A 23,575-nucleotide genomic window follows, 5' to 3' on the forward strand; every position below is an offset into this window, starting at 1 on the left:
TGCGGATGCCGACCCATGGACCAGCGCTCCCTGCTTTGGCAATGACAGGGCAGCTTTCGCTGGCCCTGCCTGGGGCGTGGATGGCCCTGCCATAGGCTCGGTGGAAGCGGCCTTGGCAGGTGCCGGAGTGCTGTGTGGTGCTACGCCCCTGCGCACCACGTCAGCGAAGTTTTGTTTTGCAGTGAAGGAGAATGTGTTTGTAAGCGCAAAATGCCTTCTCGCTTCTTTAAATGAAATGTTTTCCTTTGTCTTTATGGTGATTATCTCTTTATCTTTCTTCCAGGATGGACACGTCCTGGAGTATGCAGCATGTTCTCCTTCACAGTTTGCACAGCACAGGGCTGCGTCACATACACCAGACTGGTGATCATTCGAAGCACAATTTGCGCAAGTTCTGCGACCGCGGCAGCTCTGTGAGCCGTGGCCGAACCTTTGGCAGTTGAAACATCTGCGAGGGTTTGGTATGTATGGTCTTACATTGATTTTCAAATATCCCACAACGATTGTGTCGGGCAGGGTTCTGGTGTTGAAAGTCAGGATCATGTGTTTTGTGTCTATTTCCTTATTGTCCTTCCGGATTTTGATTCGGTGGACATCTATGACGTCTTGGTCGATGAGCCCTTCGAGCATTTCTTTTTCAGTTATGTGAACAAAATCATTTTCCGATATTACGCCTCGGACAGTGTTAAGTGAGCGATGAGAAGTCTCGGAGACAAGGATTTCCCCTATGTACGTAAGGTTGGAGAGCTTATAGAGTTGGACACTGTCACACAGTTCAAGCAATAAGTCGCCACTGGCCATTTTTGACAGCTTATAGCCAATGCCTAAGATTTCAGTCAAGCACTTTGACACAAGGAAGGGGTATATTATTCTTGCCTGTTTATATTGTTGTTCACTGTGGATCACGTGATAATTGGGGAAAGTTACTTTTCTTTTTTGAAAGAAGTTGTCTGCCTCATTCCGCCCTCTTTTGAGAGAGCGATCAGGCTTTGAAAGTAGGGGAGCCATAAAAAAAATGTTTTTCGGTCATGGTGCCAGCCACCCACCATGGAGTCCAACAAGGGGATGGGACAGGAACTTGATAGCAAGTCCTGCCCACGCCAGCTGTACACCTCAACTATAACCAAATATGATGCAATTCAGGGTAGTTGGTCACACAAGGTTAACCCTCGCCACCAGGAAAGAAGGAAAAATCAAGAAGTGAGTAGGAGATAGGAGAGTTTTGAGAAAGAGATAGGAAAGTGAAAGATGGAGGGGAGGATAGGAAAAGGCGACTGCCAATTTCCCCTGGTCGGGTCAGGCCGGAGGTGCCGTCTACAGAAAGCTGAGGCCAAAGTGGTGTGTTGCCTCCGCCAAGAGGCCTTAAGGATCCAAACGCTCGGCATCGGCTCAACCACCAGGATCCCCTTTTCCCCGGACACAGCGATGCCACGCACGGCGAGGCGTGGGTGCTCGGGTCCGTGGTTATGCACCGTTCATCATCATCCCCCTGCGGGCATGTCCCTGCGGATGCTCGGGAACCCGTGGTGCCGCCACTCACCAACGCCTGCAAGCTGCAGACGCCCCCCTGCGGGGAATTCCTGGAGTGTTATGCCTTGAGCAGGCTAAGCGAATCTGTGTAGATTATGCTGTTTTCAAGGTTTTCAATGCTGTTATTTATTAATCTGCTTACAGCTACAAAGACTGCCCAACATTAGGCAGTAAAAATGGATGTGCAGTTTGCCAGCCTCGCTATATTTTGCCCGTTTCCTTGTACTCCAGCACTTCTTACAATCTGCTGTTTTTGAGCCATCAGTGTGAAATTCTGTGCAGTTCACATATTCTTTTTTGTAGTGTCAAGTATTCCTGTAATATATGTTCGTGTGGTGTTTGTTTTTTTCAAATGTGCGTTAATGCAAAGTCTGTGGGGACCTGCCCTGCAGCCTTCTGAGTTTGCTTTCCCACGAGGCACCGTGCAGCGGCAGTCTCACCTCGAGGCTGAGCGCATTCCCTTGTCAGTTACATTAACTGGCAAGAGTGGGCGCCAGCATCGCTGCGTGGGAGAAGGGGCTTCGGGTGGGATCGTCGGCGCGGGCGGACGTGTCGCTCGCGGCTCCGCTCTTCGCCGGCGGGGCGAGGAAGCGACGGGGAGACCCGTACTCGTCCCGTCCGGCCTTCGGAGTATATATCCCTTGCCCTAGCGCGGGCGAACATTCGCTCGGAACCTTGCTGGTGAGTCGGACGACCTTGATTCATTAGCGTACCTTATTGCTAGCTGGCATTATTGTTGCCGTAGCAATAAATGCCTGTTTGTGTCAGCCAATGTGTCGTTCCTTTGTTCCCCCAGAGCAAGGCCCGCCGTGGTCGGCGAGCGCTTGGTAGCGTACGCGATCACGGGGTGGGGTTCGGGCGGTTTTGAACCGTGTCAGCCGCAATTGAGTGGGGAGAACGTATTTATCTCCCCATTCAAACCCCACATCTGGCGCCCAACGTGGGGCCTGCTCTTGGAACATTGGACGACTGTCGGTTCGGTTCGAGGAACGTTCTTTGTCCGGACTTGACAAGTGCTAGGCCTAGAGTGAATTTTGATCGCTAGGACCTGCGGCATGCTTTCTTGAGTGCGAGGTGTATTGCGCTGCAGCATGTTTGAACTTTTCGACATGCTCAGCACATTTTTAATTAAGATTTCCCTGGAGTTTCATCATGAGAATCACTTGGTCCGCATCGAGGGAGCGTGAGGCCTAGCGCCCGCGGAGACGCCGAGCCCGAAGCGAGTGAGTACGGAAGCCGCGTGGGTGGTCCGAGTTTCTGTATATACTTTCTCTACTGTCTCTTTTTCGACTCTGGGAGTCGCGGCTCCGGGAGCCGGGTGACCTGGGGCCACGGGTGCCGCTACGAGCTCGCTGGTATTGCAGCTCGGCACCGGGTGCTCCGACACCGTCCGATGCGGTGGGCGCCGACCCCTCAGAAGCTGCTTTGTGCAGTGAGCGGGGTAGGACCACCCCACAAAGCTGACGTCTCCTCACAGCTGCGCGCACATAACCCGTTTAGGGTCTTTGTTGTGGTTACGGTCGTTGTCGGAGTGGTAGTTAGGCCTGAGGCTTTTCGGAGCTGCCTGCACCACGTTAAAAGAGACACGACCACCGGACCGTGTCGTTGAGAGGGGGCGCACTTTGCTGCCCACCCGTTTTTTTTTTTGTAACCTCCCACGAACTGAGCAGTCTCGTTCAACTCAAGAAAGGGCTTTGTTCACTCGAACATTGCGTTTGCACAACCGCCGACACGTTTTGCTAGCGAGTTAGGCATTGTGCCACGAGACCCTTGCGGATGCCGTTTCCGCTCCAGTGACCTACGTTAAAGGCACGCCGAGAGCGTTTCGGCAATTTTGCAGATCCGGTGGAGCCACCCAGGCTTGCTGTCCAGTGCACATCGTCTTGCTGCCACCTGCTGCGACGGAGCGGCCTGTATCCTGTTCGCCGCATCCATCCGGGGCAGCTGTGGCGAGACCAGTCAGCAGTCACCTCCGGCTGCTGCTGCCCTGGCGACTACTGCAGGATCCTGGCCTGCAGTTTTACCAACGGCCTTTGATTCGCGGGCCTGCGGACACGGTAGTCCGCGGGCCATGCGAGTCGTCGAAGCGGAGACCTTCACGCCACCTTCGGAATACCGCGGAAGTCTGCGTGGACGCTGTCGGTGACCTCTGCTGAAAGACGTGCCTCAAGAACATGAAGACCAGGAGACTGCTCCATAGCATGTACTTTCAGGCGCGTGGGTCTATTTAAGGTTGGGGGGATGTGGGGACCTGCCCTGCAGCCCCCTGAGTTTGCTTTCCCGCGAGGCACCGTGCAGCGGCAGTCTCACCTCGAGGCTGAGCGCATTCCCTTGTCAGTTACATTAACTGGCAAGAGAGGGCGCCAGCACCGCTGCGCAGGAGACTGCGAAAGCCCGCGCGCGGGCATGGGGGCTTCGGCTGGGATCGTCGGCGCGGGCGGACGTGTCGCTCGCGGCTCTGCTCTTCGCCGGCGGGGCGAGGATGCGACGGGGAGACAGGCTCCCGTACTCGTCCCGTCCGGCCTTCGGAGTATATATCCCTTGCCCTAGCGCGGGCGAACATTCGCTCGGAACCTTGCTGGTGAGTCGGACGACCTTGATTCATTAGCGTACCTTGTTGCTAGCTGGCGTTATTGTTTCTGTGGCAATAAATGGCTGTTTGTGTCAGCCTATGTGTCGTTCCTTTGTTCCCCCAGAGCAAGGCCCGCCGTTGTCGGCGAGCGCTCGGTAGCGTACGCGATCACGGGGTGGGGTTCGGGCGGCTCTGAACCGTGTCAGCCGCGATTGAGTGAGGAGAACGTATTTATCTCCCCATTCAAACCCCACAAGTCACATAAAGTGGGAAGGCTGTACCATGGAGGGAATGGGTCGTGCACATCAGGAAGGGTATCCAGTATTTCCAAGTTTTGGCAAATATCTTCAGAGCAGAGAAGCAGAGGTCTGATTGACTGAGATTTGTTGCTGAACATTGTTCTGGAGGTGCACTTCGTAACTATGGGATAACAGAAGTGTTTTGGCAGGGAACAGATTTTCAGCACATATGTGCATGTGAGGATATTCTTCTGTCTGTAAAGGGACGGTTCATTGATTTCGACATAGAGACTATTTATGGTGGACATACTGTGTGCACCAGTTGAGAGACGTAAACCAAGGTTATGCACGGGGCCTAGTCGTTTTAGGTATGATGGTCTCACAGACCCAAACACGATGCACCCATAATCTAGGCAGGATCATACTAGAGCACGAGAAATGCGTGAAAGGCATGTCCTATCGAACCCCTACTGTTTTTGTAAAAGCATCCTTAGGACATTCAAGGATCGAGAACCATTCTTTCTCACGTTATTTATGTGTGGAAGGAATGCGACCTCTTTATCGAAAATTATACCTAGAAGTTTGAGTAACTCTTACAGGTAATTCAGTTTCCCATAGGTGGAAGGTGGGATTGTTCTGAAAGCCTCGTTTGAGAGAGAACATGACGGCCACTGTTTTATGAGAGAACTGAAATTTGTTTCTGTCTGCCCTTGTCACTAGTTTAGGTTTATTTATTGTCAGTTGTACTTGTCTCCCATATGTTGATATGTTCGTTGATGTGTTGGCTATCTGACGATCATCAACATAAACTGAGAAGAACTGAGGATTGGGTGAGTTGGTTGTGATCCATCGCATTAAGAACCAGCGCTAAAAACACACACAGACGAGACGAGACACACGAAGGCGCTGAACTTACAACTCAACCAACCGCAAAGCGCCTTAAGATCCCGTGGGCAGGTATTATAGCGGCAATGCCAAGACGCAGTGTGCGCTCTGCATATGCATACGGCTATGAGTGGTGACAGCCCAGCTGGGTTTGAAAGGTCCAGGTTGCAACACATAAAAGAAGCCCAGGTACAAGTGATGAACTGTAGAAGAACTGACGATTGGGCGAGTTGGTTGTGATCCATCGCATTAAGAACCAGCGCTAAAAACACACACACAGAGGACGAGACGAGACACACGAAGGCACTGAACTTACAACTCAACCAACCGCAAAGCGCCTGAAGATCCCGTGGGCAGGTATATTATAGCGGCAATGCCAATACATAGTGCGCGCTCTGCATATGCATACGGGGCTATGAGTGGTGACAGCACAGCTGGGTTTGAAAGGTCCTGGTTGCAACACATAAAAGAAGCCCAGGTACAAGAGATGAACTGTAGAAGAACTGACGATTGGGCGAGTTGGTTGTGATCCATCGCATTAAGAACCAGCGCTAAAAACACACAGACGAGACGAGACACACGAAGGCGCTGAACTTACAACTCAACCAACCGCAAAGCGCCTTAAGATCCCGTGGGCAGGTATTATAGCGGCAATGCCAAGACGCAGTGTGCGCTCTGCATATGCATACGGCTATGAGTGGTGACAGCACAGCTGGGTTTGAAAGGTCCAGGTTGCAACACATAAAAGAAGCCCAGGTACAAGAGATGAACTGTAGAAGAACTGACGATTGGGCGAGTTGGTTGTGATCCATCGCATTAAGAACCAGCGCTAAAAACACACACAGACGAGACGAGACACACGAAGGCGCTGAACTTACAACTCAACCAACCGCAAAGCGCCTTAAGATCCCGTGGGCAGGTATTATAGCGGCAATGCCAAGACGCAGTGTGCGCTCTGCATATGCATACGGCTATGAGTGGTGACAGCCCAGCTGGGTTTGAAAGCTCCAGGTTGCAACACATAAAAGAAGCCCAGGTACAAGTGATGAACTGTAGAAGAACTGACGATTGGGCGAGTTGGTTGTGATCCATCGCATTAAGAACCAGCGCTAAAAACACACACAGACGAGACGAGACACACGAAGGCGCTGAACTTACAACTCAACCAACCGCAAAGCGCCTTAAGATCCCGTGGGCAGGTATTATAGCGGCAATGCCAAGACGCAGTGTGCGCTCTGCATATGCATACGGCTATGAGTGGTGACAGCCCAGCTGGGTTTGAAAGCTCCAGGTTGCAACACATAAAAGAAGCCCAGGTACAAGTGATGAACTGTAGAAGAACTGACGATTGGGCGAGTTGGTTGTGATCCATCACATTAAGAACCAGCGCTAAAAACACACACAGACGAGACGAGACACACGAAGGCGCTGAACTTACAACTCAACCAACCGCAAAGCGCCTTAAGATCCCGTGGGCAGGTATTACAGCGGCAATGCCAAGACGCAGTGTGCGCTCTGCATATGCATACGGCTATGAGTGGTGACAGCCCAGCTGGGTTTGAAAGCTCCAGGTTGTAACACATAAAAGAAGCCCAGGTACAAGTGATGAACTGTAGAAGAACTGACGATTGGGCAAGTTGGTTGTCATCCATCGCATTAAGAACCAACGCTAAAAACACACATAGACGAGACGAGACACACGAAGGCGCTGAACTTACAACTCAACCAACCGCAAAGCGCCTTAAGATCCCGTGGGCAGGTATTATAGCGGCAATGCCAAGACGCAGTGTGCGCTCTGCATATGCATACGGCTATGAGTGGTGACAGCCCAGCTGGGTTTGAAAGCTCCAGGTTGCAACACATAAAAGAAGCCCAGGTACAAGTGATGAACTGTAGAAGAACCGACGATTGGGCGAGTTGGTTGTGATCCATCGCATTAAGAACCAGCGCTAAAAACACACAGACGAGACGAGACACACGAAGGCGCTGAACTTACAACTCAACCAACCGCAAAGCGCCTTAAGATCCCGTGGGCAGGTATTATAGCGGCAATGCCAAGACGCAGTGTGCGCTCTGCATATGCATACGGCTATGAGTGGTGACAGCCCAGCTGGGTTTGAAAGCTCCAGGTTGCAACACATAAAAGAAGCCCAGGTACAAGTGATGAACTGTAGAAGAACTGACGATTGGGCGAGTTGGTTGTGATCCATCACATTAAGAACCAGCGCTAAAAACACACACAGACGAGACGAGACACACGAAGGCGCTGAACTTACAACTCAACCAACCGCAAAGCGCCTTAAGATCCCGTGGGCAGGTATTATAGCGGCAATGCCAAGACGCAGTGTGCGCTCTGCATATGCATACGGCTATGAGTGGTGACAGCCCAGCTGGGTTTGAAAGCTCCAGGTTGCAACACATAAAAGAAGCCCAGGTACAAGTGATGAACTGTAGAAGAACTGACGATTGGGCGAGTTGGTTGTGATCCATCACATTAAGAACCAGCGCTAAAAACACACACAGACGAGACGAGACACACGAAGGCGCTGAACTTACAACTCAACCAACCGCAAAGCGCCTTAAGATCCCGTGGGCAGGTATTATAGCGGCAATGCCAAGACGCAGTGTGCGCTCTGCATATGCATACGGCTATGAGTGGTGACAGCCCAGCTGGGTTTGAAAGCTCCAGGTTGCAACACATAAAAGAAGCCCAGGTACAAGTGATGAACTGTAGAAGAACTGACGATTGGGCGAGTTGGTTGTGATCCATCACATTAAGAACCAGCGCTAAAAACACACACACAGAGGACGAGACAAGACACACGAAGGTGCTTCATCGCCTTCGTGTTATTATTTTGGCTAAGGAAAACACATCCCTGAGGTACCCCATTCTCCTGAACAAGGTTCTCTGAGAGGGTTGAATTTAGGCGTACATGAAAGGAACGGTTGGATAGGAAGTCATTTACGCAGTTCAACAGCCTTCCCCGGATGCCAAATGCTGCTAGGCCACAGAGTATCCCCAACCTCTGTAGTAGCACTAGTAACCATACTAAAAACCACTAACTATCAGAGGACGCCACCCTTCTGTATTGTTCCTGTGTGCGTGTATATAAAAGGTGCAAAAAATAGTGCCAAGCACTTCTTTGTGGGCCGAAGAGTGGAGCCTCGTCCGTCATCTCTCTACATGATGCTAGAAGTGGTTTTCACATTTTCACTTCGACCCGGCCATGCCTCTGAATGACGCAGCAGGTAGCAAGCCAGATGAGGAAGCCGACAAGAAAGGGTCTGTCAAAGAAGTCGCAGTGGTTGCTGCACTGAACTTGCGGCCGCTGCCCCAGTTCGATTTTGGGAATCGCATGCTGTAAGATTATCTTTGAAAATTGTATGTTTGTATCCCCCCTGCAATTATGCCTTCACGGTGCTGCAGGAAATGCGAATGCGAATAAATAAATAAACATGGAAACGGTGGTGTCAGCAGTTCGACGACTACCGTTTTGTACCCGGCCTAAATGCAGCAAGTGACGAAGTTCACGTTCGAACGCAGCTGTACAGGTTAGGTGCGCTTTCTGATTCAGCGCAAAGGATCATGGGAAAGTCGTCTGCTATCGCTACTTCCGGTTCAAAATTTCTCCCCCTTCTCGCTGGCTTCACAGAAGTCGCTGTATTAATATCGCTCCTTACACTAATTCATTTGCACTGCAACACCACTTATTGTATTGCATCATCGCAAGACCAACGTAACATCGACTCTGCTATGCTTCGTTGTGTTTTTTCGCATGAAATGCAACCAAAATAATGTAAATGGTAGGAGGCTTTCTAAGCGTATGCAGTGCGATGTGTTGAGATGGGCTGTGCGCACTAAGGCATGTATGGATGGCTTGCAGCTCTTGCATGCTGTGAGGAAAATACATCTATCGCCTGCTAAACTGAGCATGTTTCAGCCCTTCGCTGCCATCGTAGTGCGGCGAAAAAAAAACAAATATATAATGACCAACGCGTTAAACCAGTTCAACTGACTGCCGAGCATACTCAAAGCGGGCAGCCTACTCAGGCATATTATAACCCCGGCAAAACACAGCTACCTTTAATTACTGTCAATTTCTGCGCTCAGGACGCGTTTATACGCTGCACACGCCGATCTTACGGTGCTGCTGTGCAATAAGCGGTGTCGCAGCACAAATAAATGAGTGAATGCATGCATGCAAGGCAATTGCTATGCAAAAGGCAGTGTGTACAAGAAATTTGGAACCGGAAGTAGCTGGCAGACAACTTTCCCATGGTTCTTTGCGTCCACTTCGGAAACGCACCTCACCTATTGCATGAGACCCAAGACATGCGACATCTTACGCTCATTGCAAGTCCAAGACGAAGACTTCACCAAGTACAGCATCATCGTTGGGAAACTGAATGGATTTGTTGTTGTTAGCCTATCAAAACATGGCACATACCCACACTGGGGGATCGGCCAAGAATCGGGTGGCGTTCAACAGGCAGGTGAGTCAGCTGATGTGTCGTTTACATCTCTTGGGAACATGGTGAAGCGCTGCAACTATTCTTCGCGGAACACGAAAAAGCAACTGGTCCATGACCACTTTCTTGTTGGCCTTCGCGACACCAAGCTGTCGGATAAGCTGTGCCACAACCTGAAGCTAATACTCGAACAGGCGCAGAAGATGATAAAAAAGAACAGGCACTTCTTTTAGCGTGTGGGCCAGCAGCGATAATGGAACCAGGCGTGATAAACATTGATGCAGTGAAGGCTGCGCAGAAACGCCCACCACAGCATGTGCGAATGTTGCTACCACGGCCACAAGTTCAACCTCGCTGTGTGGATTCGGCGGATGCTCTCCTCATCGACCCTCAGAATGCCCAGCACACTGCGCAAGTTGCAATAAGTGTGGAAAAAAGGGTCACTTCGTAGCAGTTCGCCATTCGAGCAAGCAGTTGTCGCCAATTCAGCCGAGTGCAGTTGGTTTGGGCCGCGGCATACGGGCGAAGTTTGTGGATGTCAAGGCGGACGGAATGCCTCTCCGCTTTAAAGTCGACAGCGGTGCCAAAACAACTGTTGTCCCCACTACATTTTCTGGGATTCCAGCGCATCTCGAGGTGCCAGAAGGAGAGCTAACAGGGCCAGCGGGGCAACCCTTGGACGTGCTCGGAACGTTCGCCGCCTGCTTGGAGTGGAAAAACAAGTAAGGCAAAAACTGTACATTGTTTGCTCGCAGGTCGTTCCACTTCTGGGGTTCCTGCAATTCAGGAACTTGCTGTTGTCAAGTTTGTAAACCCTGTTAACCACACAGAACGCAGGGGCGCAGCGCCGGACCAGCTGTTCTGTGGCTTGGGCGTACTCCGTGAGGCTTACACCATTTGCCTAAAGCCGGACGCAGTCCCTTTCTCATTGCGAGTACCTAGGAGGGTGCCCATCCCGTTGCAAGGCGTCGTAAAGATGGAACTGGACAAGCTCGATGCTGAGGACGTAATTCGGCGGGTAACAAGACCTACACCGTGGTGCGCAGGAATGGTCGTTACACCGAAGGCGTCGGGCTCTTACCACATCTGCATCAACCTTACCAAGCTCAACAAGGTTGTTCTGCACGAGCGTCGCATTTTGCCGTCCGTTGATCAAGTTTTGGGACTTCTTGGGGACGTGCAAGTGTTTTCGAAGCTTGATGCAATATCGAGTTTCCATCAAGTGAAACTAGCACAAGAGTCTCGAGAGCTGACGACCTTTATAATGCCATTTGCTCGCTAACTGCTTCTGCAGGTTGCCTTTCAGAATAACGTCGGCGCTGGAATACTTTCAGTGGCAAATGTGCTACACTCTGGAAGGCCAAGACGGTGTTGTAAACATGATTGATGACTTGATCTTTGGCAGAAACCGTGCAGAGCATGACAGACTGGAAGAAATCCTAAGCCGCTTCAGGAAGGCTGGGCTGGCCCTCAACAAGTCAAAATGCAAGTTCGCCATCACAAGCGTGAACTTCCTTGGCATGGTTATCAGCGGTGCCAGTATCTCGCCCGACCCAGAGAAGGTTGCAGCCGTCAAGTGCATGGAACCTCTGGCCGATGTCGGCGAAGTAAGCAGACTTCTAGGACTGGTTAACTACGTGGGAAGGTTTCTACTGCATCTGTCCGAGGCTACAGCACCCATCCGTGAACTGCTTAACAAGAGAAGCAAGTGGACGTAGAGGCGGCAGACTGGTAGAGGCGGGGCCAAAAGAAGCGATAACGCATGCGGACTTAAGTACACGAGACACCCATATGTCCAGCAGTGGGGAGGTCATCGAGCTCATAGAGGGCAACAGTGCGAAGGTGCTTGGGCACAACGAGCAGGAGGTCAGGGCCGGCGGGGTTTAGGCTTCCACTGTATAAAGTGTCATTATGCAGCACAAACTGGCGCAGAGTAGTCAGATGAGGAGGAGCTGAGGCGGTCAATAATGGAGCATAACTCGGCATCTCGTCGCTGTTCATCGCCAACGTGAGCAATAGCAGAGAGCGAGAACAGGTCGGTGTCGCAGACAGCAGACAGTGCCAGGATGGTCAGAGGGTTCAACGGGATATCGGGAGAGGCAATCGGCATCTGTGTGTAGCCGACCGGACTTACAGACCATGGTGTAATCGTAGTCTTGTAGGCATAAAGCCCAGCCAGCTGCAATATGCTCCCCCACCTTTCTTTATTCATATCATTAATTTACCAAGCTTAGTTTTTTCCCACTAAAACATGGAAGACCTTTTGTGAAAAGCTGCCATCACATGTGTCTGAGCATTCAACACACGAGAATCCATAAGCTCCCAACATGAAATTGCCATGTCGAAAAAAGGGCCAACCTTGTCTGGCTTAAATCATTAGACAACCCCAAATTTAGTAAATTACCGCTCACTCAATGTAATTCACAGGGGACGAAGCAAAAGCCTCACGCAGCATTTTTTGCCACTGAACATACCAAACAATAAGGAAACAACAGAAAATTTATTTTCAAGCAAGTTCCTTTTGCTTAAAAGCCTGTCTGCCACATTGGCAGAACAAAGGCGGCTCTCAGATCACACCAGTGGGGAAACTCCGCTTCAAAACTAACTAGCCCCAGGGGCCACTTTTCAGGAGGGTGGATGAATGGATGGATAGATGTTAGGACATTAGGAGTGTCCCCTTTGCAACAGAGTGGTAGCAGGTGCCACCATGCTCAGTATAACCTTTTTTTTTACACATCTCTAAACCAATTTGCCAAAATTAGCTGTTATCTAAAATTCAACATTTTTCTTTAAATACAACATTCATTGACCTTTACATATGTCCAATTTTTAATCCTGAACTTGAATTCTTACGTCACCACCCTGCATTTGAGCCATCAATCTTCCAATCGCTTTTTGCTAACATCTACAGCAGTTTCATTCACATTACCTTTGCTATCTCTAAACCCAAGAGCCTCGAGGAGATTGACTGTGCCTGTAATGACATCCAGATGACGATCACATTCGAGTAAAATATGTTCAATTGTTTCCATGGATTTATTACAGAGTGCATACGTGTCACCTTCTTGGTTAAATTTGTCTTTGTTCAAATGTTTAGGGGAATCCCCCAAGGTGGTTTTGTCTTTTTCAATTTGTCTTTTTCGCTCTCGCCCTACCATGAGCTTGCCGTCCTGGTTAGCTCAATTGGTCCAGGACGAATTTTTCTTTAACTATAAAGCTTCTGAGAAAGCTGTATAGCTTTCCTCTGTAGCCATATGGCTGCGCTCGGTTGGATGTCAATGAGTAATTACTCCCTTATTATAAATTTGCCTTTGTAGCTTCATGTTCCGAGACACCTTGATCTCGCTTCAAAGAGTAGGACACTGCCTCTTGAGTTATCAAAGAATGAATTCTTTCTCATTTGTCTTTTTCATTTTCTATAAGAATCTCAAATCTACTTTTTTTCCACTAAATTAATAGAGTTCTTTCCCTCCGCATATTTTACCTGCAATTTAAGGGGGTACGAGGGTCTTAAAAACGTGTGTTTTATTTGTCGATCTCGCTTGTTGAAACTTGTCACGCAGGTGTACCACAGAATGCTGATTTCAAATATCCTTTAGACTTCAAATATCTCATCCGGAAGAAAATCTATGACAGAATAACATCCCAATTAGACCATTTCTTATGAGCCTTTAGAGTAATTTATCAGTTAAAGAAAGCTTCTTAAAGAAAATGTAGGCATTACCAAAGGCCCACTGCACATACTAAAGCTTTCGTTCATCCTTTAAACAAGATAGACTAGCAATTAGGCCAAGTGTAGGCCAATTACTGCCACATTGTTTTTTCTTTGCAACTTTGTTATTTGTCATCAACAAAATGACTTTATAGCTATTTTGTTAGCTTTACGATGTGCTGTGGGCCTTTGCACGTGTCTGCTTATTCTTAAAAAAGCTTTAATTGATATATTACTATGAAGGCCTGCAAGAAATGACCTAATCATGGTAACTTATTTTGCCATATATTTCCTTCCAGGAGCGATATTTGATGTCTTAATGCATATTCTAAATCACCATTCTATGATATACCTGCAAGCTAAGTTTCTTTTGTTTTTTTGTTTTATGGCACATAGGCGGCTAAGGCCATCATGCGCCAAATGCAAGGTATATAAAATTGTCTTGTGCTGGATTTTATATAACAGAAATGAAGCAGAGGTGTAAAGGACCTAAAATGTTATTTCACACCATCTAGTGAAGGTAAAAGGCAGAATTTTTCGTAATGGCCGATGGTAAAAGCTTTAAAAAAGGTCAGGTAACGTCAGCGGCGATCCTTTGCACAGGAAGGATGTGGAGACCCCCAACCAATGAAATATACACCTCAGCCTTCTTCTCAGTAATGAGAAAGTGGCTGAGGTGTATCACATATAACTGAGCCATACACAGTTCATTAAGACAACCAACCTCTCGTAAAAAGTTAAAAACATAAGAAATGTCAACAATTGCATTATTACTCAAGAGTAGTGCTGGGTGAAATGGAATGCATTGATTATAAAATTGACTAAAATACGCCTTTCTCAGCTTTTCTAGGTTTGAACATGTAAATAAGATATGGTTTAGATATGGTTTAGATATGGTTTAGATATGGTTAAGATACGGGCTTGGCTTCTTTTGTAAGTAAGTAGTTGTGTGTCAAGTGTGTGTGTCCTATGCAAAGTCGACATAAGATTACTTCAGTGAAACGTCCCTGGTGTCTGCATGACTTCCATTCCCCCAAGGTGGCCTTTATAAAGTGTAGTTTGTTGTTCAGTTCATTATCCCACTCTTTCTGCCATTTGTTCTTTAATTTGTTATATATGAAATTCATGCAGTCTTTAAAAGGTATGTTCACATTTTTGATTTCGCCATTTTGAGCTCTTACTGATGTTGTGTCTGCTCTCTCGTTACCCTCTATGCCGACGTGGCTTGGGACCCAGCAGAACCTTATCATATGTCCTTGTGTTGTTAATTTTTGCTGTGTTGTGTATGATGCTGCCTACTAATGATTAAACTGCATTTCTTGACTGGAGCGCTGTGAGTAAGTAGGCTGAGAGAATCTGTGTATATTATACTGTTTTCGATGTTCTCATGTACTATTTCGTCCAAAGGCATACACACTGCGTAACATTCGGCAGTAAAGATTGATTAATAACTTGGCAATCTTACTATTTTTTACCATTTCCCCTGTACTACGGCACTTCCAACGTGCATCGCTGTTTCAGAGTCATCCGCGTAAAACTCCATGTAGCTCGAATATTTCTCTTTCAAAGCCAAGTATTCTTGTAGTAGGTGTTCATGTGGTGTTTGTTCTTTACGAAACCGTGTAAGCGTGAAGTCAGATGCGGTGGGAAGGCAGTACCATGGCGGCAATGGATCGTGTCTCGGGGCAATTTTAGGTAGAGCATCTAGTATTCCCAGTTCGTGACATGCATCTTCAAAGCGTAATATAATAACAGCGGTCTGATTGATTTTGGTTTATTATTCAACAGTCTTCTAGATGTGCACTTGGTAACTATGGGGTAACAAAGGTGTTTTGGTAAGGATCTTATTTTCAGTACATATGCACAGGTAAGTATTGCTCTTCTGTTTGCAAGAGAGGGTTCATTTGTTTCTACATATAGACTGTTTATGGGGGATGTTCTGCATGCACCAGTTGATAGACGAAGACCCAGGGTATGTACGGGATCCAGTTTTTTGAGGTATGACGGTCTTGCAGACCCATACACAATGCATCCGTAGTCCAAAGTGGACCGTACTACGGAGCGGTAGATCTGTAAAAGGCATAACCTATTGGACCCCAAGTGTTTCCGTGAGAGTACCTTCAGTATATTTAGAGATCGAGAAGCTTTCTTTTTGAGGGTGTTTATGTGGGGTAAGAATGTGAGCTTTCTGTCAAAAGTTATGCCTAGGAATTTATGCTCTTGTTTTACTTGTAGAACAGCTTCATTCAAGTGCACGGTGGGATAAATCTGCGTGCCTCTTTTCAGTGAGAAAAGGACGACAACTGTTTTTTGTGGAGAGAACTTAAATCCATTTTGGTCTGCCCAAGTCACTAGTTTGTTCAGTGTAAGCTGTATCTGTCTTTCGCATGTTGATAAACTGGAAGATGTGCATGAAATTTGAAGGTCGTCAACATATACGGAATACATGACGGACTTTGGAATTATTTGCCATATTGAGTTGATTTTTACAACAGAGTATGGTACTTAGAATACACCCCTGCAGTGCGCCATTTTCTTGGATGATTTTTTTCGAAAGCGTGCAACCTAAATGTACACGAAAGGAGCGGTCAGAGAGGAAGTCTTTTAAACACTTTAGCATCCTTCCACGGATACCTAGATCCGCGAGGTCACGAAGAATCCCAAGCCACCAGGTGGTATCATAAGCTTTTTCCAAGTCAAAAAATATTGCCAGACAGTGCTGTTTGTGTATGAATGCTTCACGGACTGTGTTTTCAAGACGGACGAGATGGTCATTTGTACACCATGTTTCTTTTAAATCCACGTTGGTGGATATCAAGAAGTTTGCACGATTCAAGGATGAACATTAACCTAATATTTAGCACACTTTCAAAACATTCAGCAAGACAACTCTTAAGTGCTATTGGCCTGTAACTACCAGCCGAAATTGGCGGTTTTCCAGATTTCAGGAATGGCACAACCAAGGCGTTTTTCCACGCCCCTGGCATTTTTCCGGACTCCCATATTTTATTGCATAATTTTAGAAGAGCTTCTACAGCATCTTCGGAGAGGTGAGCAAGCATTTCATAATGTATTTCTTCTAGGCCTGGTGCTGTCTGTTTGCCGGCCGAAAGTACTGTACGGATTTCTTGTAGTGTAATTAATTTATTGTAACGTTCATTTGCACTGCCACTTGTCGGCAGTCGTTGTTTTTCTGTTGTGCTCTTGTACTTCAAAAATGATTGTGTGTAGTGCGAGGAGCTAGAAACTGTGGCGAAGTATTCCCCTAGTTTGTCGCCCTGTTCGCTAATGCTTGTTTGTAGATCCAGAGCTGTTAGAAAAGGAATTGTGAAAGGAGTAAAGCTGCCATTAAGTTTGCGGACTTGCTCCCACATTTGTTTCGATGTAACTGAACTATTTATGGACGATACGTAGTTTTTCCATGAAGCTTTCTCAGCATTGCGATGTATGTACCGTGCTTTTGCTCTCGCCTTTTTAAAATTTATGAGGTTGTCGTGAGTGGGGTACCTTCGGAAAGTTCCCCCAGGCTTTGTTTTGTTTCTTTTTTGCTTCTCTGCACTCCTGTGTGTACCAGGGCTTATTATTTTGCCGTACAACTCCTGACGATTGAGGAATGGCTAGATGTGCAGCCGCAATGATACATGTTATAAAATTTTCATTTAGTTCGTCAACGCTAAGATCATCAGAAAAAAATTTTTCCAGACACGCCTTTTCTTGAAATAGTGCCCAGTCCGCTAAGTGCAGCATCCAACGGCGTGGTTTTGTTCGGATTATTGGTGGTGGTGATGCACAGTTAATTACCACTGGAAAGTGACCACTTCAGTATGGGTTATCAAGAATATCCCACTTAAAATCGGTAAAAACAGATGGAGAGCTAAAAGACAAGTCTATGCAACTCATTTTACCTGAGGATGAAGAGCAATATGTGGGTTTGCCTGTATTGAGCAAGCAGACGTTGTTGCACAGAATAAAATCTTCTAAAATCCGACCTCTACTGTCTGTCTGTTCACTCCCCCAAAACGAGGAATGCGCCTTAAAATCTCCGACTACCAGATATGGCTCCGGTAGCTCCCTAAAAAGCTCCTCTAGACCTTGTAGTGTAACAGTGAGATGTGGTGGAAGATATATAGAGCATACGGTAATTGTTTTAAAGCTTAGGACGGTGACTGCAACGGCTTCATAATTCATCTGGAGGTTTATTTCATGGGTTGCAACGCTGCTCTGAACTACAACAGCAACGCCTCCAGAGAACTTATTTACCTGCTCACGGTCACGGCGAAAGACTTTATACTTTTTAAAAATATTTTTATGAGAAGGTCCCAAGTTGGTCTCCTGCAGACACAGTGCTACAGGAGATAGAAAATCCAGGATATCTGTTGCGTCACTATAGTTATTTAGAATTCCACGGCAGTTCCAGTGGATAACGAATGCCATGATGATTTTGGGGGTGACTGTATTGAGACCTTAGGTCCCTCCTTGCTGAGGGCCTGTTGTTAAGGTTTTTTCTTCTTTGTGATCAAGAGAGTTCCGCCTCCGCAGCGGCGGAGGTGAGCTCTGACTTGTGTCCATCGCCTCACTGGAGGCGTTGGAGTTCCGCGGGGAGCCCGCGGGCAGGGAGGTTGTGGGCTTCTCCCGAACGGGGGAAGCCTTGCGGGCTGCTGACTTGGTGGCCGGCGGGCCCTTTTTCGGGGATAGCATAGCAGCTTTCGCTGGATCTGCCAGAGGTGCGGATGGCCCTGCCTCAGCCTCACTAGGCGTGAGCTGGGCAGGTGCCGAAGGCCGCTGTGGTGTGCCGTGCCCATGCACCACATCGGCGAAGTTTGTACATGCAGTGAAAAAGAATGTGCCCTGAGTCGTCGTGTAACACTGTCTTGTCTCTTAAATGTTATATTTTCTTTGGTCTTTATGGTAATTATTTCCTTTTCTTTTTTCCATGCAGGGCACGACCTTGAATAAGCGGCGTGGTCGCCTTCGCAGTTTGCGCAGCGCGGCGCAGCATCGCAGTCGTTTGATTGATAATCATTGAAGGCACATTTGGCGCAGGTATCGCGGCCGCGTTGTGAGTAAGGTGTGTGTGTCCAATGCGTAGTCGACACAAAATAACTTCTATGAAACGCTCCTGATGTGTACATGATCTCCATTCTCCCAAAACAGGTTTTATAGAATGTAGTTTGTTGTTTGTTTGTTCGTCCCATGAAATCTGCCACTTATTCCTGAGTTTACTGTGCAGTAATTTAGAAAAATCCCTCTGTGGTATGTTAACTTGTTTTATATGGCCAATTCTAGCTTGTGCTGCGCAAGCATCTGCTCTCTCATTACCTAAAATTCCAACATGGCTAGGGACCCAGCAGAATATAATGTTATGTTTTTGCTTTGTAATTTTAACTATGTTATGTATGATTTTTCCTATTATGGGGTCAGCAACGTTTGTAGAATGCAGCGCTTTTAGCATACTGAGTGAATTGGTGTAAATGATGCTATTTTTTATGTTTTGTTTTACTATTTGTTCTACAGCTACAAAGATGGCATAACACTCCGCAGTAAATACCGATGCATACTGTGGCAGTCGTATCATTTTTTCATTTGTTCCTTGAATTACTGCACTTCCGACATGACTTTCTGTTTTTGAGCCATCAGTGTAAAATTCGGTGTAAGTGTCATATTTTTCTTGTAGTGCAAAGAACTCTTGCAGTATGTGCTCGTGTGGTATTTTCTCTTTGTTTACGTGTGTCAATGTGAAGTCACACACTGAAGGAAGGCTGTACCATGGTGGTAGATATTCATGTCTTTGTGCAATATTAGGTAGGGCGTCCAGCACTGCTAAGTCTTCACATTTATCTTCAAAGCGCATTATTAGTGGCCTGATAAAATGTGGTTTATTATTGAATAATCTCCTAGATGGGCACTTGGTAACAATGGGATAGCAGAAATGTTTAGGGAGAGAACGGGTTTTTAGGATGTACGTGCATGTTAGTGTGACTCTTCTATCCTCTAGTGTGGGCTCATTAGCTTGAACGTAGACTCTTTACCGGGGATGTTCTATAAGCTCCAGTTGATAGGCGCAAGCCAAGATTATGAACAGGGTCCAGTCGTTTCAAGTAGGATGCTCTTGCCGAACCATATACCACGCACCCGTAGTACAGCTTGGAGCGCACCAAAGAGCGATATATTTGCAATAGGCATGCTCTATCGGACCCCCCCCCCCGTTTTCGCGAGAGTACCTTTAATACATTGAGAGCTTGGGATGCTTTCTTTTTCAGGTTGTTAATGTGTGACAGAAATGTAAGTTTCTTGTCAAAAGTGACGCCTAAAAATTTATGTTCCTCTTTGACTGGCAGTGTGGTTTGATTCAAGCACAGATTGGGATCGACCTGTAGGCCTCGTCGTAATGAGAATAAAACAGCTACTGTTTTTTGAGGGGAGAACTTGAATCCATTTTTCTCTGCCCAAGCAGCCAGTTTATTTAGTGTGATTTGTATTTGTCTCTCGCAGGACAGTATGTTGGAAGAAGTGTATGCTATCTGTATGTCATCTACATAAACTGAATACATTACGGACTTAGGTATTACATTGGCCAAAGAATTCATTTTTACTATAAAGAGTGTCGTACTTAAAATGCATCCCTGGGGTACGCCATTCTCTTGGGCGAATGTCGTTGATAGAGTTGCTCCCAGACGGACTCTGAATGTGCGGTTAGTCAGGAAGTCGTTCAAGCAGTTCAGCATCCTGCCGCGGATCCCTAGATCTGCTAGGTCATGGAGGATGCCGAACTTCCACGCGGTATCATATGCCTTCTCCAAATCGAAGAAGACACCGATACAGTGCTGTTTGTGGATGAACGCCTCTCGGATGGTGTTTTCTAGGCGGACAAGGTGATCAGTGGTCGAGCATGCTTTCTTAAATCCACACTGATGTAAATCTAAGAGTCGACGAGATTCAAGTGTGCAGGTCAGTCTAATGTTTACTATGCTTTCGAAAGATTTAGCGATGCAGCTGGTGAGGGCTATTGGTCTGTAATTGTTAGGACTTGTTGGTGGTTTTCCGGGTTTCAGAAAAGGTACTATTGTTGCTTTCTTCCACTCCTCAGGTATATTCCCAGTTGTCCATATTTTGTTACAGAACTTCAACAATGCCTGCACGGCAGCCTCAGAGAGATGGGCGAGCATAGTGTAATGTACATTATCTGGGCCTGGTGCTGTCTTTTTACCAGAAGATAATACCCTACTCAATTCCTGGAGTGTGATGGGTTGATTGTAGTCCTCGTGCATACCTGCTGCAAATGGAAGTTTTTGTTTTTCTGCTATTGCTTTGTGCTTCTGGAACGTGTTTGTGTAATTGGACGAACTGGAAACTTCAGAAAAATGCTCACCCAGTATGTTGGCCTGTTCTTCTAATGATGTTTGTGTCCCGGGTGTAGTCAATAGAGGAAGTGTGAAAGGGGTATGGTCACTGCTGAATCTACGAACCTTTTCCCACATTTTTTTTGAAGCTATTGAGCTGTTTATTGAGGACACATATTTCTGCCACGAGGATTTCTCGGCATTTCTCCGAACGAACCGCGCTCTGGCCTTGGCCCTCTTAAAGGCAATGAAGTTCTCCGCTGTGGGATACCGACGCAGAGAGCCCCAAGCTTTATTTTATTGTTTTTTTGCCAATGTGCATTCTTGTGTCCACCATACTTTATGTTTTTTGTGTACGAGTCCTGTTGTTTGTGGTATGGCTAGTGTAGCGGCCGATATTATGCATGTAGTAAATTTTCCATTAATTTCGTCTATGCTGAGATCTTCACAAAATTCTTTTTCTAGTGTGGCACTTGCTGTAAAAAGTGACCAGTTGGCGAGGTGAAGTTTCCAGCGCCGTGGTCTTGTGGGGATGACTGCAGTAGACGATGAGAGGCTGATGATAATAGGTAGGTGATCACTTCCCAGGGGGTCATTTAAAACATCCCATTTAAAATCGTTAAAAAGCGATGGTGATGCGAAAGCTAAATTGAGAAAGCTCATTTTTGCCGAGCTTGGGCAACAATAAGTTGCTTTTCCTGTATTTAAAAGACAGATGTTATTTGAGAGGATAAAATCTTCGATTGTTTGCCCCCTAGAGTCGCAGCGCTCGCTTCCCCAAAAAGGGGAGTGAGCGTTAAAATCCCCAACTACCAGATATGGCTCTGGAAGTTCATCTATCAATTCTTCTAGATCATGGACTGTTAGTGTAAAATGTGGAGGAATGTATACGGAACAGATTGTTAGTGTTTTATAGCTGACGATGCTGACTGCAACCGCCTCAAGTTTTGTATTGAGCTTGATTTCTCGAGCAGGGACGCCGCTTTGGACGACAATTGCAACGCCTCCTGAAAGTCGATTTGCCTGCTCGCGATCGCGTCTAAAAGTTTGATAATGTTTCAGGATATGTACATGTTGTGGACCAAGATTGGTCTCCTGAAGACATAAAACTATGGGTAACATTGACCCTAAAATATGTGTTATGTCACTATAATTCCGCATAAGTCCTCTGCAATTCCATTGAATTAAAAAAGCCATGCTTGTGTTTTTGAGTGAAAATGAAAGGAGATTTACTTATATGGTGGGCCCGTTATGAGGGGCCTGTCTTTTTTCGACTCAAGAGAGCTGTTCCGCCTCTGTAGTGGAGGCGGAGTGGGTGCTGTATCCATCACCTCAACCGAGGTGCTGGAGAACCGCGGAGGGCCCGCGGTTGTGTTAGTTTCAGGCCTCTCCCGACGGGGGGAGGTCCTGCGGGATGCCGACCCATGGACCGGCGCTCCCTGCTTTGAGGGTGGCAGAGCAGCCTTCGCTGTCCCTGCCTGGGGCGTGGATGGCCCTGCCACTGGCTCTGTGAAAGCAGCCTCGGCAGGTGCCGTAGAGCTGTGTGGTGCTACGCCCCCGCGCACCACATCAGCGAAGTTGGGTTTTGCTGTGAAAGAGAATGTGTTCGTAAGCGCAAAACGCCTCCTTGCTTCTTTGAATGAAATGTTTTCTTTTGTCTTTATGGTAATTATTTCCATTTCTTTTTTCCAGGACGGACATGCCCTGGAGTACGCTGCATGGTCTCCTTCGATGTTTGCGCAGCGCAGTGCTGCGTCACATTCCTCAGAATGCTGGTCTTTCGAAGCGCATTTCGCGCAGGTTTTGCGGCCGCGGCAACTTTGTGAGCCGTGGCCAAACTTTTGACAGTTGAAACATCGGCGGGGATTGGGTATATAATGTCTGACATTGACTTTCAAGTATCCAACTTCGATTGTTTCGGGCAAGGTACTAGTATTAAATGTGAGGACCATGTGTTTGGTATCTATTTCTTTGTTATCCCTGCGGATCTTGATTCGGTGAACGTCGATTACATTCTGGTCGGTAAGCCCTTCAAGCATTTCATCTTCTGTGATGAAAAGTCTGATTCAGAGATTACACCTCGGACTGTGTTTAGAGATCGGTGGGGGTTACAGAGACAGCGATGTCCCCTATAGACGCAATGTTGGAGAGTTTGGAACACTGGATGCTGTCGCGCAGCTCAAGAAGTAAGTCGCCACTAGACATTTTTGAGACCGTGTAGCCAGGGCCCAAGGTATCGGTTAAGCATTTTGACACAAGGAATGGGGACATTATTCTTGCCTGTATTCCGTCACTTTCACTGTGGATTACGTGGAACTTTGAAAATGTTTGTCTCTTTTTTGAGAAAAAATCAGCTGCTTCGTTCCGCCCTCTTTTTAGAGAGCGATCAGGTTTGGATAAGGGTGGAGCCATGAAAAAATTTAGTTTTTCGGTCATGGTGCCAGCCACCCACCACAGAGTCCAACAAGGGGACGGGACAGGAACTTGAAAGCAAGTCCTGCCCACGCCAGCTGTACACCTTAACTATAACCAAATATGACTCAACTCAGGGTAGTTGGTCACACAAGGTTAACCCTCGCCGCCAGGAAAACAGGAAAAACCAAGAACTGAGTAGGATATAGGAGAGTTGTGAGATAGAGATAGGAAAGTGAAAGATGGAGAGGAAGATAGGAAAAGGCGACTGCCGATTCCTCCCGGTCGGGTCAGGCCGGAGGTGCCGTCTGCAGGAAGCTGGGGCCAAAGTGATGTGTTGCCTCCGCCAAGGGGCCTTAAAGGTCCAAACGCTCGGCATCAGCTCAACCACCAGGATCCCCTTTTCCCCGGACAC

General features: G+C 47.2%; 1 protein-coding gene and 1 long non-coding RNA gene across 6 annotated transcripts in view; one reads left to right on the forward strand and one right to left on the reverse strand.

The window, feature by feature from the left end:
• Positions 1-23,575, reverse strand: part of LOC144112053 (TBC1 domain family member 13) — a 288,796-nt gene that overhangs the window by 55,274 nt on the left and 209,947 nt on the right. The window lies entirely within an intron of this gene.
• Positions 288-22,927, forward strand: LOC144112050 (uncharacterized). Its single transcript, XR_013310182.1, has 4 exons — positions 288-461; positions 18,348-18,476; positions 21,214-21,317; positions 22,441-22,927. It is a non-coding gene; the product is annotated as an uncharacterized LOC144112050 (long non-coding RNA).

This window comes from Amblyomma americanum, unplaced genomic scaffold (genome assembly GCF_052857255.1).
Source record: "Amblyomma americanum isolate KBUSLIRL-KWMA unplaced genomic scaffold, ASM5285725v1 scaffold_37, whole genome shotgun sequence".
Taxonomy (NCBI): domain Eukaryota; kingdom Metazoa; phylum Arthropoda; class Arachnida; order Ixodida; family Ixodidae; genus Amblyomma; species Amblyomma americanum.